The 17,773-nt window shown below is 41.2% G+C and overlaps 1 protein-coding gene across 2 annotated transcripts in view; it reads right to left on the reverse strand.

The window, feature by feature from the left end:
• LOC147111700 (serine protease 23-like) overlaps positions 1 to 15,977 on the reverse strand; it is a 33,599-nt gene extending 17,622 nt beyond the window's left edge. The window contains exon 1 of one of the 2 annotated variants that reach the window (XM_085998809.1): positions 15,610 to 15,977. The gene's annotated coding sequence lies outside the window, so the exon portion shown is untranslated. The remainder of the gene's footprint in view (positions 1 to 15,609) is intronic. The other variant, XM_085998808.1, reaches the window with a different exon arrangement.
• Between the last annotated feature and the right edge of the window lie 1,796 nt (positions 15,978 to 17,773).

Here is a 17,773-nt window from a genome sequence, read left to right on the forward strand (position 1 = left end):
TGATTCTATTATGTGCCACAGCATTATGCATCTAATGTTTCTATGAATAAACAGGGCTTCCACCCGTTGTTTTGCTGTGACCAACTCTATAGAGGCCTGAGGCCATCAGATTGCACCTCTTACTTGCCAGTTGTACACAACCTTTTAGTTTTTAGCTTTCTTCTTTGTGTGTGGTTAAAATGTTTTCTATTATATTCAATCACCTTGTCATCACTACTTGTCCAGATTTGGGCAGTTTCAGATGGCACCAAATACAGAGCCCAACCAGGCCACAGTCCCCATCACAATGAGATTCATTTCAGCCTACATGAACTTTGATATCTTTGTTCTCAACAGTAAAGATGCCATTTTATGACTAGTTCTTTGATCAACAGCGCTGCACAATAACTCAGGTTAATGACTTTAGTTCCAGCTCACTGAAGTAGTTAAAACTCATTATTAGAAATGTGGCTTGACTTGATGGCAGTTAATTATTGCATAACAGAGCAGACCGCACAACATATTTGAGACATGGCAATGAATCATTACAGTACAAATTAATTTTGATTAAGCTCTGAAGCAGGAGGAATGTCAGATATGTAGTAACACATCAGTGTGTGAATTCCACACATTCATCCACTTGTGCAAGTCATTCATGCCTGTGGCACTCTTGACTTGGGAGTCTAACATGCGCAGGGAAGAATTCTCATCACAAACCCTTACTGGTCCAGCAGTAATTTCAGCATTAAGATTAAAACAGAATGTCTCATTATCATTTTTGCACAGGTCCACTAAATGCAGCTAACAACTTAAAGTACCGGAGGGATTGGGAAGGAAATACAGCGAAGAAGGTGGTTAGCATGATTCACTTCCTGAAAGTGAACGATGGCGACAAAAGAAGCTTTGGATGTTGTTTATTGTAATTAAATCCCACTTTTTGGATTTAACTAGTGAAACACCCCAAATGTAAAATGTTGACAGTGTTTTTGTTCAAAGTATCAATAAAACAAAAAATAAACTAATAGAAAACTAGTAAAACCAGGATTTTCATAACTTTAGCGCCAAAAATTAACAAAAAAGTATACACAAGGGGAACTCCAGTTTTAACAGATCTGTCTACTCATTTGCACCAGGAAATTCATTTTCAAGAGGCTTATTATTCTTATGCTACATGAAAACCAGGCATATCCATTTACTATACTTGTCTTTCCTCTTTGCAATACTTTTCTCTTCCCATAGATGGCAGTAGCAGATAAAGGTGAAGTTGCTGTCTTGCTCACTGCCTTCTGACACATTTAACATCAGCGGGATATTCCTCAGCAATAAGTTTTTACTTCCTGTTGAAATCTACTTGCTTATTATAGAGATTGAGCTAAAATAAAGTAACTATTCCGACAGTCTATAGTGAAAGGGCAGCCATATTGCAGTTGTTTGCATTGAATTTCATCTGCCATTGTTCACCCATTTACAGATTCCACCTAACTCCTTCTGGAGTCCCTGGACACTTCCTTTGACTCAACTGCCGCCCACCTCTAGTTTAATATCTATGAATGCAGTCAATTTGCATTGATTTTCTGCTTCCAAGTTGTTAGTATAGAAAAGGAATAGTATGGGCTCCAGCAAATGTGTAGGGCCAGGTTTCTTCCAAATCCTGCCCCCTTACCATAATGCAAGGGCAATGCCGTCTCATAAATTGTTAAATCTTTACATTAAAATAGTGTATTCTGGTTTATTTTTATCTCGCAATTGATAGAAGTTTAATGTATAAAAATTGTAGGCAAAATAAGTGACATTTAGATTTATCCATATTAAACAGACCATCATATTTCCAAAGTCTACTTCATCATTCTTCCCCATTCACAGAGACACTCTACTTATTACTGCTGGTACTGGGTGCAATGCCTATCAAACAGTTCCACTTCATTCTGGGATAGGACTCTGTACTGCAGGTAGAAATTTCCAAATTGATCACCAAACAAATAATTCCCACTTGCAGCACAGAGTGAGGTCCTGCAATGAAGCAACAGCATCAGGAATGAGCAGTAGCCGGGACCAACAGCATACATGGAAACTAGCAAAAACTGAGCAACGCAGTTTCAAAAAATAGCCCTGAATATAGGCCTCTGGACATGCAGTTATATTGAAAGTACAGTAGTAGCATGAACTTGAGTTACTCAAGCTCCAAATATGTATCACTTGTATAATAGAAGTTTGGCATAAATTGCAGTGATTGCCTCTCGTCTTGCAGAAATACTGTGAGCTATTACGAATATGCAATAACCCTGATGGTTGAATTGTTTAAAAATTGTGGTAACATATGTACATATGAAAATGGCAATAGGAAAAGGCCAGCTGGTACTTTGAGCCTGTCCCATACCATTATAGTGCAACTGCACATCATTACCCCATCAATCCCCACTCAGTTACTCCAGTTCACAGTGACACTTCCTCCCTCCCAGTGCCTGCTGGTACCCTCAGTGCACATTGGCAGTCTTCTAGCCCTAGTTCACGTTGCTACTTTTCACTCCCTTCTACCTTAGTTTATGCTGACACATTTCATCTCTCCGCACCCCACCCCCCTCAGATCATTGATGTATTTCCAGCTCCTTCCCCCGGAGTTCATGTTGGCACCTTTCCACTCCCTTCATTCTAGGATCTTTCAACTCTCCTTTCCCTTGTACCCTTCAGTTCCTGCTGGCACTCTTTCCCTGCCTGTCCCTCTCAGTGCCTCTCCCTCCGCACCCACTCCTGCTGCTCCATGGTATAAAACATGGATGGGAATTCTTGTTTCTTAAAACTACTTGCAGGAATTCACACCCACAGCAGGATTTCATCTCTCAAAAGGAACAGGAGGTAGGAGCAAGAACTGCACTAATTTGGGCGCACCCCAGGAAATTAAAGCGCATATACAGTAAACTCTTTCGTATCCGGCACCTACAGGACCAGGATGGTGCCGGTTGATGAAAAATTCTGGATAACAGAGAGGTAGGCAAATTTTAACACAAAAAAAATTAAAACCACTGACTAACTCGGCCTCTGCGGGAAACTCGGAAAAACGAAAAATGGATGGATTCGGCAAGATTACCGGTTATCTATTTTGCCGGTTATTAAAGAATTCCGGATGATTAAGTGCCGTTTAAACAAGAGTTTACTGTACTATATACCTAGGTCCTAATGTTGATCTGTGGTCAGTTACATAGAAACATAGAAAAATAGGAGCAGGAGTAGGCCATTCAGCCCTTCGAGCCTGCTCCGCCATTTAATATGATCATGGCTGATCCTCTATCCCAATACCATATTACCGCTTTCTCCCCATACCCCTTGATACGTTTCATAGTTAGTGCTTCCCTGCCACCACATCACTCCCCTAACAAGTACCCACTGTTTTCTTTCTATATCCATGAAATTAGATTACTGCTCATGTGGAGAATACGCACCAACATGGACTGGTTGGGCTGAACAGTCTGTTTCCATGTTGTACCTTCTATGTCATTTTAGGTACATCTAGATTTTATCATGAATTCCCACTGCTTTCAATTTTAATAGCAGCCTTTCATAAGCAAGTATATTGAATGCTATGTTACAGCTTGCCATGAACAGAGGGACAACCAGTAAACTAAGACAAGAATATATATAAACAAGGCGAAAATATATTTATAAACTCAGGGATATACCTGTTTATACACTGTATGAATGGAACCGCGTTTATGTGTTCAACCATAAATGTATTTTGATGCTTTGTCAACATAAGATGTACCTTATCATGCCAATAAAGCGATTTGTATTGTATTATTGTATTGAATGCTTTCTGGAAATCCAAGTATGCTATGTCACTCGGTTTTCCACAGCCCTTTGGAATGTGCTTCCTTCAAAAAAGTCAAATAAGTTGGTCAGGCAAAATCTTTCTTCTGAAGCCACATCTGGTGTTGCTAGATGATTATTATACAGGTAATAATGAATTTACTCCCGATAACTGATTCCAATTATTTAAGAGAAAAATGATTTAAAGTACTGGAAAATGCATTTTTTGCATAGTTAAAAAGTGACCAAAGAACTCTTTCCTATGTGATCTTGCCAAGTATGTATTACAGCTACCTTCCTTGATAACCTCCTGTTGTCAAACTTTGCGTGCACCATTGACATTACAGGATGTGATTCATGGTTTCTGTTAGATCCGTGGTTCAGTGGATAAATAATTACACGGATGCTGTACATAAACAAATAACAGGTCTTTACTGGAGGAGGGTAATCTCTAGACTGGGGTACAGAGACATGCGCACAGCTTATATACCGGTGTGGTTACTGCCGGTACTACAGTATACAGGAGCTGTAAAAAGTAGTTCTGACTTAAAGCACATACACTACAGTTTCTTTTCTACATTTTGAGTAAATATTTTAATTAAACTCCCATAGACATCAGACACAAATGGCTTATTATATAGATCACAGTATTTAAGCTATCAGAATGAAAGAGTGGAATTACAGTATCGTTCTGCATTTTTTTGTTAATAACAAATTAGGACAGTTATACAATTATTTAATTATAATACTTCAACTTCAGAAATAATTCAGTCTTTTACAGGTCATTGCTGACTGTAAAATCAAAGGTATCTTTTGAGTATTCCATTAATAAACTGCCTAAATGAATTAAAAGTGGTTTGGTTATATAGTACATGCTATGGCGTGCTACCACTAATTAAACCTTATCCAGTCACCACCTTAATCCTCTCCAGTTTGAGTTGGGAGTATTAGGGAGAATCTATCAGTTGAATGCAGAAGAGAGAAAGCTGCACTCATGTGTGCTTTTCCCCAGTGATTATTAATCTGCCAAAAGACCAGAATAGTTAATCCTAGTTAGATCACAATGAAATCTCTTCTGATGCACATAATGCTATCCAAATATAATCAGCATAGGTTAGGACTGATATTCACAGATCTGTACCACAAGTTTGAAAAAAAAACAAAACAACTGTTCAAATGTTGCTGAGTTTTTACAGAATGCAACAAGTCTAAAAAACCTAAACCGCACTGTAGTGATCAATAGCATGTCATTCTATAGTGGACACTAGGTGGAGCCGTAGAGCTGTATACAGCTGTATGTATAAGACTACACTACCCAGCTATATATTGGGGCAGAAATTTCTCCCCAAACGCGTGAGTACAGAAGGGGTACTCACGCGTCTGGCCGGAGGAAATGCCGGTTTTCAGCATGCACAGCGCATGCGCTGAAAACCGGCATTTCCTCTCCCCTCACCCAAGAGTTGAAGAGGCTAGCGCGTGCACTGTAGGGGGCAGCGCGTGCATCTTGGATTTCCTCTGTTTTGGGGGATTTGCGCATGTGTAAAGGCCTCCGGTCTTTACGCTTGTAAAAAACACACGTAAGTATTTATTTTTACAGGTAAGTGGTGTTTTAGTGCAATTTAGAATTTTTTTTTTTTTTACACAGTTTATTATTTTAAAGAATCTACAATAAGGTAAGTTTAGTTTTAGACCCCTTTTATTAAAAATTTATTTTTTTCAAAAAAAAAATTGTTTAAATTATTTTTTTAAACTTATTTATACTTAATTTAATGATTGGGATGTTTTTTAAAATTTTATTTAAAGTTTAAATAGTGTTTTGGGGTGCAGTACTTCTCATGAGTTTGACAGTTCTTACTCTCAAACTTATGAATGAAGTTTCCCCTCCCCTGATTGGCTGAACAGTGCTCACCTGATCCCAGCCGGCACATCGCACTAACTACGCCGCTGGGTCAGGTTAGCACAGCGGGCCGACATCAGAACCTGGCCACTGAAAGGAAATCCACTGCGGGCCAGGTTTCAGATGTCGGCGCGCAGGGTGAGCGCACATCGGGGGCTTGCACGCGCGACAAGCCCCCGACATCAAGTTCTGGGCCATTATATTAAGACTACATTACCCATGAGGCTAGGCTACCCACAAGGCAGCAGTCAAGATGGAAGCCTCTACAAGATGCTGTACAAGTCCACATGTGCTCAATAAAAGTAACTAGCAAAAGCTAGCTGTGTTCATAATAAGAATGTCTATTTATTAATGAACATAACATGGTACCAGGGTGGTGAAGATCTGCTGAAAATTGTGAAAAGCGACATGGAGAATTTGAAGACACCAGAGCGTTTGAAACTCACAGGAAAAAATCGACTACAATTGGCAGACTTTTAAACAGCAATTCGAACTCTACATTGCAGCCATCGGATTCGGTACGAAGCCAGATGCAAGGAAGATAGCGTTGCTGCTTACGGTTGCAGGCCCACAGGCGATAGAGGTATTTAATACATTTGTATTTAATCCAGCGGAGAACAGAGACAAATTAGACGATGTGCTACAGAAATTTGATGCAAATTGTTCTCCCAAAAAGAATGAGACGTATGAAAGATACATCTTCCGTTCTCGGACACAGCAACAAAATGAGACTTTTGATAGCTTTATAATTGATCTGAAACTGAAAGCACAGACATGTAATTTCTCTGAGCTCAAAGCATCCATGATTCGTGACCAGATTGTGTTTGGTATTCATGATAAAAAAGTCAGGGAACGTCTGTTGAGAGAAACCAAACTAAATTTGGAAAATGCGGTGAAAATATGCCAAGCCAGTGAGCTAGCTCGAAATCACGTGAAGACTTTCAGTGAAATCAATAATGATGCGAATGTAATGAGTGATAATGCTGCTGTCGGTGCTGTGCCCTACAAGGGGAAGAAACGTGGGCTGAACAGAAATGAAAAGCAATCGGAGGATGAAATTTTAAATTGTAAACGCTGTGGTTACAAACACCAGTTAAGACAATGCCCAGCGTTTGGAAAAATGTGCACAAAGTGTAATGGAAAGAATCACTTTGCCAAACAATGCTTTTCAAAAGTAAAAATGACGAAAGGGCAACGAGTTAATGTGATTGAGGACACTGATTTAAGTGAGACATTTTTTGTAGGAATGGTGTCATGTGACGATATCAAAAAAGATACAGAAAATGTGCAGCCCTCAGAAATAGACAATGCTGAACATAAAGTTAATGCAGTAAAAGAGGACAAATGGATGATCCCACTGCAGATAAATGGAGCATTAGTTACATTGAAACTGGACACTGGGGCAAAAGCAAACTTAATTAGTATGAGTGACATTAACAATATGAAAGAAAAGCCCAAAATACAGAAAAAGTCAGTACTACTGAAGGACTATAACGGACAGAAAATAGATAGCTTAGGTGTATGCAGACTTAAAGTGACAGTCAAAGACAAAGTGCATCATCTCATGTTTTCTGTTGTGGCTGAAAGGCTTGATTCACTACTGGGTGGCAAAGCTTGTGAGGACTTAGAACTGGTCAAAAGAGTCTACCGTATAAACTGTGCCATTCTGTAGTGAATAATTTCCAGGATGTGTTCAAAGGATTTGGAGTTCTACCATTCACTTACAAGATCCAGCTAAAGCAGGATGCTCAGCCAGTGGTACATGCTCCACGAAGAGTTCCAGCACCCCTGCGTGACCGGCTCAAGAATGAACTGGACAGAATGACCACACTAGGAGTCATCAGGAAAGTCGAAGAGCCAACAGACTGGGTTAACTCCATAGTATGTGTAAAGAAAAAGAACAATGATCTAAGAATATGCATGGATCCAAAGGACTTAAATGCAAACATAAAACATGAACACTACCAGATTCCCAAGCGAGAAGAAATCACCAGTGAAATGTCAGGTGCCAGATACTTTACAAAGCTTGATGCCTCACAAGGATTTTGGCAACTAAAACTGGATGAAGAGAGCACCAAATACTGTACCTTCAACACACCATTTGGCAGGTGTTGTTTCCTCAGAATGCCTTTCGGGATAATATCTGCATCTGAAATCTTTCATAGAGCGATGGAACACATAATTGAAGGTCTGGAAGGAGTTCGGGTCTATGTTGATGACATCATCATCTGGGCTCCACACTGAAAGAACACAATGAGAGACTGACTAAAGTGCTACAGAGCATATGCCGGAATGGACTGAAGCTCAACAAAGCCAAGTGTCAGTTTGGCGTCCAGGAAGTCACTTTCCTAGGAGATAATCTATCTGGTAAAGGAATAGAGCTAGATATGGAAAAAGTAAATGCCATACTCAACATGCCCCGACCCACTGACAAAAAAGGAGTGCTACGCATCATGGGGATGATAAACTTCATTGGAAAGTTCATTCCTAACTTGTCAGCCAAGACAGCCTGTCTGCGAGACCTGCTACATAAAACAAATGAGTTCGCATGGACAGAAAGACATGAACAAGAGTGGATGAACCTCAAAACACTGCTGACAACCACACCTGTACTCACCTTCTTTGACCCAACCAAAAGAATCAAAGTGTCAACGGATGCATCAAAAGATGGCCTAGGTGTGGTCTTGCTACAAGCAGAGGGTGAAGATTGGAAGCCTGTTGCCTATGCCTCCAGGTCTATGACTGATTCTGAGTGTCGATACGCCCAGATTGAAAAGGAATGTCTAGGCTTGGTAGTTGGACTAGAAAAGTTTCATGGCTACATATATGGACTTCCCACCTACACAGTTGAGACAGACCACAGCCCTCTGGTTGCCATCATAAAAAAAAACCTGAATGAGGTGTCTCCAAGGATTCAACGACTCATGATGAAGCTGCAAAGATATGACTTTGAACTGATCTACACACCAGGCAAATACATAGTGTTAGCAGATGCACTATCCCGAGCACCCACAATGAGTCATGTGAGCTCTACTGAAGAAGACGTGGATGTTCATGTGAGTATGGTCACTGCTGCGCTGCCCGTGTCAGACACAAAATCAAAGCAAATAGCAGAAGAAACAGTAAAAGATACAGTATTACAAACAGTAAAAGAGAACATTCATCATGGTTGGCCAAAAGGTCGTTGTCCAAAATATTTTCACATAAGGTCAGAATTGAGTGTCGCAAGTGGACTATTACTAAAACAGAACAGAATAGTCATTCCACAGGCTCTACGTCAAGACATGCTCAAAAGGATTCATGAGGGACACCTCGGAATTGAAAAATGCAAAAGGAGAGCAAGAGACACTGTTTATTGGCCTGGCATAAATAAGGACATTGAGAACATGATAGGCAAATGTGAGACATGTCAGAAATACCAAAACAAACAAGCAAAGGAACCAATGATAGTAGCTGACATACCAACAGCAGCATGGCAAAAGGTTGGTATGGACCTTTTTCATTTAAATGGTAAAGACTATCTAATAGTGATTGACTACTATTCTAACTATCCTGAGATGGCGCTGCTCTCAAGCACCACAGCAAGCAGTGTCATAATGCATGTGAAATCCATCTTCGCCAGACATGGAATTCCCAGGATTGCCATTAGCGACAATGGTCCGTGCTTCAACTGTAAGGAGTGGCAACAGTTTGCAGCACATTATGACTTTCAGCACATCACATCCAGTCCTTTGTATGCTCAGTCAAATGGTAAGGCAGAGAAAGGTGTTCAAGTTCTCAAGCAGCTACTGAAGAAAGCGACAGAAAGCAAGTCTGATCCTTATCTCGCCCTGCTGAGCTACCGAGCCTCACCTTTAGACTGTGGTTCTTCACCTGCTGAACTACTAATGGGTCGCAAGTTGCGCACCACGCTACCCTGCTGTGCAAAAGAACAGCAAAGTGAGGAACTGAGACAGAGACTTCAACTGTTAAAGCTGAAACAGAAATCATACTGTGACAAGTCATCCAAAACTCTAAAACCATTGACAAAGGATGATGTTGTCAGGATTGAGGATCCAGATGCATGGAACAGGAAAGCTACAGTTCTTGAGGAAGTAGGACCAAGGTTAGAACTGAGGAAGGACAGATTCTCAGGAGGAACCGCCGTTCCCTCCTAAAAACACAAGAGACTATTCAAGACCAGATTGATGACAATGCCGCAACTGCATCTTGTCATTCACCGCCAGAACAATCTCATGAAGACACATCAGACTTACCCGTGTTGAGAAGATCCACACGTGAAGTAAAAGAGCCTGATAGACTTAATCTTTGAGTACAATGTAAAGCTTTGAAAATGTGTTGACTGTTTTGAAAATGTTTATGTTTATAGAGCACTAACAAAAGTGTTACTGATATTATCTTTATTGTTTTCTTGAAAGTTGATCGATATTGATTTTGTTAAACCTCAAAGAAAGGGGGATGTAGTGATCAATAGCATGTCATTCTATAGTGGACACTAGGTGGAGCAGTAGAGCTGTATATAGCTGTATGTATAAGACTACACTACCCAGCTATATATTATATTAAGACTACATTACCCATGAGGCTAGGCTACCCACAAGGCAGCAGTCAAGATGGAAGCCTCTACAAGATGCTGTACAAGTCCACATGTGCTCAATAAAATAACTAGCAAAAGCTAGCTGTGTTCATAATAAGAATGTCTATTTATTAATGAACATAACACCCACCTGATTCATTTTTATAAAATAAAACTGTTACAGAAAGATTGCTTTTCTGTTCTGTAAACTGCTAACTTGTATGAAGACTGATCTAATTTGAGATGATTCTGCCCGGTGAACCAGTAATGCGAATGGTACAACCTGTGCCACCCCAAGGATCGGGTGATTTTGAGAAAAGAGGAGTTTTGATTTACAATGGACTTTTCTTGGAATCATGCCAAAGAGGAAACAAAAAATAACCGCTATTTGTATGTACACCTTCCACACTTGTGCATGGAAATATAGTTGGCTTGCAAATCTTTAGGATTCTACATAAGCAGCACTATAGGTTAACAACTCACAACAGCAAGAGTTTGAGTATAACAGCAACTGAATGAGTATTCCTGACAACTCGATGAAAACAGAAAATGGAGCAAGTTACATTGAACACTCAGCTCAAGGTGAAATTCTGAGCCTGATAGCAACTAAAAGACAATGATCAAAATTGTGCTGCATTCTTTGATTTGTTAGGTTTATCTTGACCGGACACTGATTCTCAAATTTTTTGTACAATTTCCTGTAACTGTTCCAAAATTACATTTTCAAAAGGCATAACAATTTCAGTCAATAGCCAGATGAAAATGTTTTGCATTGTTATTCTACGGTTTAACACTCCAACTTCCAGTCAGATGAACAGGAATTGTACTCCATCTAATCACTCGACTACTGGAATTTTTCACAATATTTGAAGCTCTTGTATATGTGGGTTCTGTATATTATACCAACACGTATAATATACAGGACCCGGAATTCCTGGGGGCCTGCTCCACTACCAGTGCGGCATGGCAGGGTTTCCAATCACCAGCCTGCTGCACACCTGACCCTGTCCTAAATTCCGGGGTCAGGACAATTACACATGGGGACGGATCATTTTTGGCATTACTGGATCGCTCTCCTCGTCGCAACTTAAGCAGGCTGTCTACACTGGCTGAGAACGCTCAGAAAAGTGAAACATTTCAAAAAGGTATAATAATTTCAGTCACTAACCAGATGAAAATGTTTGCCATTGGAAATCCAATATTTAAAACATTTTGTAGGTCCCAGATCCACCAAGGTCTGGTAGTGGCACACTGGTAGTCCAGCCTCTTACAGTGATAGCTTCATGGAGAAGCACCCAGCCCCACTTTTGGTAGAATTTGGCACAGGAATTTTTTTTTATTTTTTAAAAAGGGGGTGGTAGCCCAGCAGAATTGAGTCCTTCACCAAATTCTAGGCCACACATCCTGACTGTGCTACAAATGCACCTCCCCCCTCTTCCCAGGCCCAGGAATTTTGGCCCCAGAGTTTAAACGTCTCAGCTTGATTAAGTTGGTCGTACTCCCACCACTCAGCCAAAAGACTGAGAATTCAAGCCTCAGTCGAGAACATTAATTCATAATCTGGGTTGGCACTCCAGTGCAGTTCATAAGAAAGTGTTACATTGTTGGTGGTGCTACCCTTTGAATGTTAAGCCAAAGCACTGTTTGCCCACTCAGGTGGATGTTAAAGGTCCCATGGTAGTATGGAAGAATAAGACATTTTCCCAATTTCCTTACTCTTCCCTGAACCAACATCATCAATAATAGAATAACTTTTCATTCTGTAGTAGGAATCTAGCACATTACTGAGCAAAAGATAAAAAAGTTTAATTTGGCTCTGATTTTTCTTCTGTGCATTAGTTTTAAGCAATTCCCAAAGGCATTTCCAAATAACTTGTGTATGGATTCATTAAAATGAACACAAATGTAGTAAACAGAATGTAAAAGTGTGCATCAAGAATAGATCAGGGATACATATTTAACTTTTATCTTTTTCTCATTAACATGTTAGATCCCTACTACAAAACAAAGGTGATTCTTTTAGAATATTTGCTGCGAATTTTGCACTTCGTAATGTTTATAGATGAACATTCTATGAATATCAAATTCTTTCAGTTTCAAAATCCACTCTCTAAGATTCTTCAGGGCTACAGTATCATTTGTTTACCAGAAATATGACAATCACATTTTTCTTTCAGGGTTGTGCTAAAAGGTTAAAACAATCCCACATTGTTCAAAGCAGTCCAGTTTGGTTTTTTAAATAAGTTCCACATCCTGTTACCATCACGAATGAGATGTCAACACACAATCGCATCTATTAACATTTCACAATGACAGTCAACGCTTTGGGCCCTGGTCAGTGGGATGGGGGATGTTGACAAAAGTGCAGCTGGGCTTTCTTGACCCCTAGTCCCACTCCTTCCAAGTCCAATGACTAATGCACACAGGCCCCGTTCTCTTCTCAGCACATTCCCAGCACCAATGGTCGGGATCGCCACCTCTCTATATTGTAGGTAGGAATTCTTGTGAGAACAGTTCTTGTTTACAGTATACAGAGACAGCAATTTCGGCCATTAGCACCGGGAGTGTACCGAGAGGACATCAGGGCTTGCCTGCTGCATTAGCACCATACTCATAAGAGTGGGCAGGAGAAAAGGACAGCAGGGGAGGGGGTGAATGGATGGCAGTGGAAAGGGCAGGATGAGAATGGATGGCAGTAAAGGGGAGAGTGGGTGACAGTGAAAGGAGGGAGTTGATACCAATGAAAAGGAAAGAGTCAGAAGATGAGAGCAGTTCTGTGGGCGGGGGGGGGGGGTGGGGGGGGGAGAGGGGGAAGTTGGGAATGGTGTTTTGTCATAGGGAGGAATGGAGAATGCCAGCATTAACCAAGAGGGAATGGGGAGGGGTAAGTGCCAGAATGAACTTGGGGGGCAGGGAGGGCAAATATGAGTGAAATGAGAGTACCAGCTCAACTCAGTTGGAAGGGGAGAAGATTGTCAGTACAAACTACAAGGATTGGAAGAGAAGGGAGTGTCTCTGTGAAAAGCTGGGGAATTGGATGGGGGACAGTGTCTCTGTGAACATGGTCAGGAGGGGATGGAGTACCTTTGTAAACTGGGGGTGGGATGTGTAGGAGAGGAACAGTTAACGGTTTGGGTAAGTGACAGTCTGGTTGGTCGACTGAAAATTCAAATGTCATTTTGTTTTTCTTTTGCCTTTTTTTACAATTAAAAATCTATTACCTATGACATATAAAAGTGCTTAAAATGAACTAGTATGCATTATTTTTAATGTAAAATTCCAGATTTTTCTAGGGGCTATGTCCCCCAAGAAATCCACCACCAATTCTATGCCTTCAACATTTTGATTTCCCTTTCAACCTTTAATGTACTTCATTTTTTACCTCCAATACAAATGAAGGAATGTTTTGTAAACCTTCCGCTCAAGTTACAAAGCCTATGATTTCACATGTCAGGGCCGGTCGAGTTGTCAGCTTTTTGGAGGCTGTGTCAGCCTCTTTGAAGTGGTTGGTCAGCTCTTGCTAGTATTCTGGGTTGGCACGTATTCATTGAACATCCTAAGTTTTCCAATCACCACCACTTTTGTTCTTTTCTTCAGTTCTTCTCATAGAATGATGCAACACAGAAGAGGCCATTCAGCCCATCGTGCCGATGTCAGTTCTCTGAAAGGACTATCCAAATAGTCTCACACCCTTGCTTTTTCCCCGTAGCTCTGCAAATGTTTCCTTTTTAAGTATGTATCTATTTTGCTTTTGAAAGTTACTATTGAATCCGCTTCCACCACCCTTTCAGGCAATGCATCCCAGATCATAACAATTTGCTATGTAAAAAAATGTCTCCACATCTCCCCCCTGGCTTTTTTGCCAATTATCTTAAATCTGTGTCCTCTGGTTATCGACCCTCCTGCTAGCAGAAACAGTTTCTCTCTATCTACTCTATCAAAACCCCTCATAATTTTGAACACCTCTATTAAGTCTCCCCTTAACCTTTGTTGCTCTAAGGATCCTTCTTGCCACTAAGTTGATGCAATGGAAATAATGATGGCAACTTATGACAAATGATTTGGCCTGTCTCGGCTAAACTCAGATCCAGCTGATGGGATGTCTGACCACTAGGCAGATTGGGTGACCACAACAATCCCAACCTCTGAATCACTGCTGACCACTCGGGATCAGAATCTGGAACTAGCCAGAGCTGTGAGCGCCTCAAAATGTGGCAACAGCTCAAACGCCACAAATTAAGATATTTTCTGTGGTTCTGAATATTTAAACTCTACACAGTGTAATACCAACCAATACAGATGTAAAGAAAACCATTATCCAGACGTTATATGAAACAAAAACTTTTGAAAGCTGAACAGACCTTTCAGTGATCAAACAATTAAACTGCTGGGAAATGACAAATAAACGTGGTGGAATAACGCTAGTGATCATCACGCTTGAAAGCTTGCTTTCATTTGCATTCTTCTTTTGGCAACCAATTCACTTCTACGGGTGAGTTCCACCAGCTCACGGCCAGGCTATGTGCAGCATTTGGCCGCAGTACAGCGCGCCCCCGCCGGGGAAGGAAGGGACCGAGAGCGGTCACTTATCGGCGGTCTCCTGACAGATCGCCGAGGAAGTGGGGTGGGTGGGGAACGGTCTCCTGCAGTTTGAGCAGCTCCATCACAAGGTGTCACCTTCACCCGACCTGTATTCAAATCAGCAACAACCCGACCCAGTCCACGAAGAGACTGAGACCGCTTTCTGTGTATTGGTAAATCATACAATGTGCTTTCTCTCTCTACACTGAACACACCCCGCTGAAGCAAATTTGCTGCAGTTGTGGAAAAGGTTCATTATTAGCGAGAATAAAGAGCATTCACAGGACCATTATAGAACAAAAACACGACAGAGATCCTCTGGGAATCTCCTCCCCTCTCGGTCTCTGCCTCACCCACAATTATGTTGGGATCGGACCTCGTCAATGGAAACAGTTACATTTTAGCTTTTGTCGCTTCAGAGTTTTAACCAAAGATATTTAGATCCGATTGCCGAACATTAGTCACCAAACTACCAATATTTGCGTCACAGGTTATTCCATTTTATTGAAAATCATGGCATTTTCCGAACTTAATTTAACACAAACTTTATTTTGACTTAGTTGAAATTCCTCGGTCTTCCTCTTTCCAATAACTGAGTGCTTGGCAGGATTGTCCTCGCCCAGATGCATCTGTTTAATTCAATCCAAAAACGTTGCTGATACAGTAACTTTAATGTAGCGCATTCCCACACGCAACTCTTTAACAGGCACCGATTTACAGGGATATATTAATGCAAAAAGAGCTAAATCTAACAACGTGACACAAGATACCTTACCTCGTGCTTTGAAAAACCTTTTCCCACTTGTACAGTTTTGCTCAGACTCCGGCAGGTGCACAGTCTTTCATTCTGGGCTCTCCTCTCCTTTAAGATTTACTGCCAGAATGCTCAGCCCTTTTTATACAGCTGGGGGATCTAGTTTTTTTTTCCCATCTATATGAGTTGGACTGTTTTTTTTCCCCCTGCAGCGATGTTTGTTTTCGTGTAGCTGTGAGAACTGCTCCGGACAGCTGCTTGTGGCTCGCTTTAGCCTCTCCTCCACCAAACCCTCAGCACAAGTTCCTGGGAAAGTTTTCCTTCTCCTGAACTTTCTCTCTGGCTCTCGCTGTGTTGTGTTGGTCATCACGTGGGTCCAGGCGACGCCCGACGTTCACATCGGCCCAGCTCTGCACCCTTCCCAATCACCTACAATGTGTAAATTATTATAAGCTTTCAAAGAAAGAGCACTTGAATAAAATAACCACAGTTTGATTCAATGCAAGTGCATTTTTAAAAAGGCTCTCCAAATGATTCATGGGACACATGGATGAATAGATTTCCAGCCTTAGTTGTTAGCAGGTCTGGTTGAAAAATAAATAGTGCAATGTGTTTTAATAATATTGCACTTACTACACTTGCCAGTTTGACAGGCGCACCTAAAGTTGCTCAAACACATGCTCTGCTCACTGGCCTCCAAATGCCAGCTAAACTTATTAGAATTTCTAACATAATGTAAGGGATGGCATCAAACAGGAAATTAGAGATAATAACAGAAAAAGCTGGAAAAACTCAGCAGGCCAGGCAACATCCGTGGAGAGAGAAATAGAGTCAACGTTTCGGGTCGAAACCCTTCTTCAGAACTGAGAAAAAAAAGCAGGAAATGAAACGGATGAAAAAGCAAGTTGGGGGCTGGGAAATGGGGGAGGGGATGAAAGAACAAAAGGGAAGGTTTGTGAGAAGTAAAGAGACATTAAAAGATATTAAGGCGAGATGAGGTGGTAATAGGACAGAGTAAGAAACAAAGGATGGCTCTCGATGAAGTGTGAAATGCGCTGGTAGAATGAGAGACAGCTGCCATGTGGGAGAGAAACAAAAAGGAGAAAGGCACAAACCAAAAGTGTGGATAAAAAATATATAAAAATATGACAGGGGCCGAGGTTATGATCTGAAATTGTTGAACTCGATATTGAGTCCGGAAGGCTGTAAAGTGCCTAATCGGAAGATGAGGTGCTGTTCCTCGAGTTTACGCTGAGCTTCCGTGGAACAATGCAAGAGGCCGAGGACGGTGAGGTCTGAGTGGGAATGGAGCGGTGAATTAAAGTGACAGGCGACCGGAAGCTCAGGTCACCCTTACGGACTGAACGGAGGTGTTCCGCAAAGCAAAATTAGAGATGCTTGTAACAAGGGTACTACAGTAATCATGGGTGACTTTAATCTACATATAGACTGGCCAAACCAAATTAGCAATAATACTGTGGAGGATGAATTCCTGGAGTGTGTACGTGATGGGTTTTTAGACCAATACGTCGAGGAGCCAACTAGGGAACAGGCTATCCTAGATTGGGTATTGTGTAAAGAGAAGGGGTTAATTAATAATCTTGTTGTGCGGGGTCCTTTAGGGAAGAGTGACCATAACATGATAGAATTCTTCATTAAGATAGAAAGTGAAGAAGTCCAATCCGAAACTCGGGTCCTAAATCTAAACAAAGGAAACTACGAAGGTATGAGGAGTGAGTTGGCTATGATAGATTGGGGAGCTTCATTAAAAGGCATGAAGGTGGATAGGCAATGGCTAACATTTAAGGAATGAATTGCAAAAGTTATACATTCCTTTCTGGCGCAAAAACACAAAAGGAAAAGCGGCCCAACCATGACTAACAAAAGAAATTAAGGATAGTTTTAGACCCAAAGAGGAGCCATCCTTACCTAAGAAAGGATATACTTGCCATAGAGGGAATGCAGCGAAGGTTCACCAGACTGATTCCTGGGATGGCAGGACTGTTGTATGAGGAGAGATTGGGTCAACTAGGCCTGTATTCACTAGAGTTTAGAAGAATAAGAGGGGATCTCATTGAAACGTATAAAATTCTGACAGGGCTAGACAGACTGGATGCAGGGAGGATGTTTCTCCTGGCTGGGGGGTCTAGAATGAGGGGTGACAGTCTCAGGATATGGGGTAGGA

This window comes from Somniosus microcephalus, chromosome 10, assembly GCF_052327205.1.
Source record: "Somniosus microcephalus isolate GS21.2 chromosome 10, FLI_Smic_1.0, whole genome shotgun sequence".
Lineage (NCBI taxonomy): Eukaryota > Metazoa > Chordata > Chondrichthyes > Squaliformes > Somniosidae > Somniosus > Somniosus microcephalus.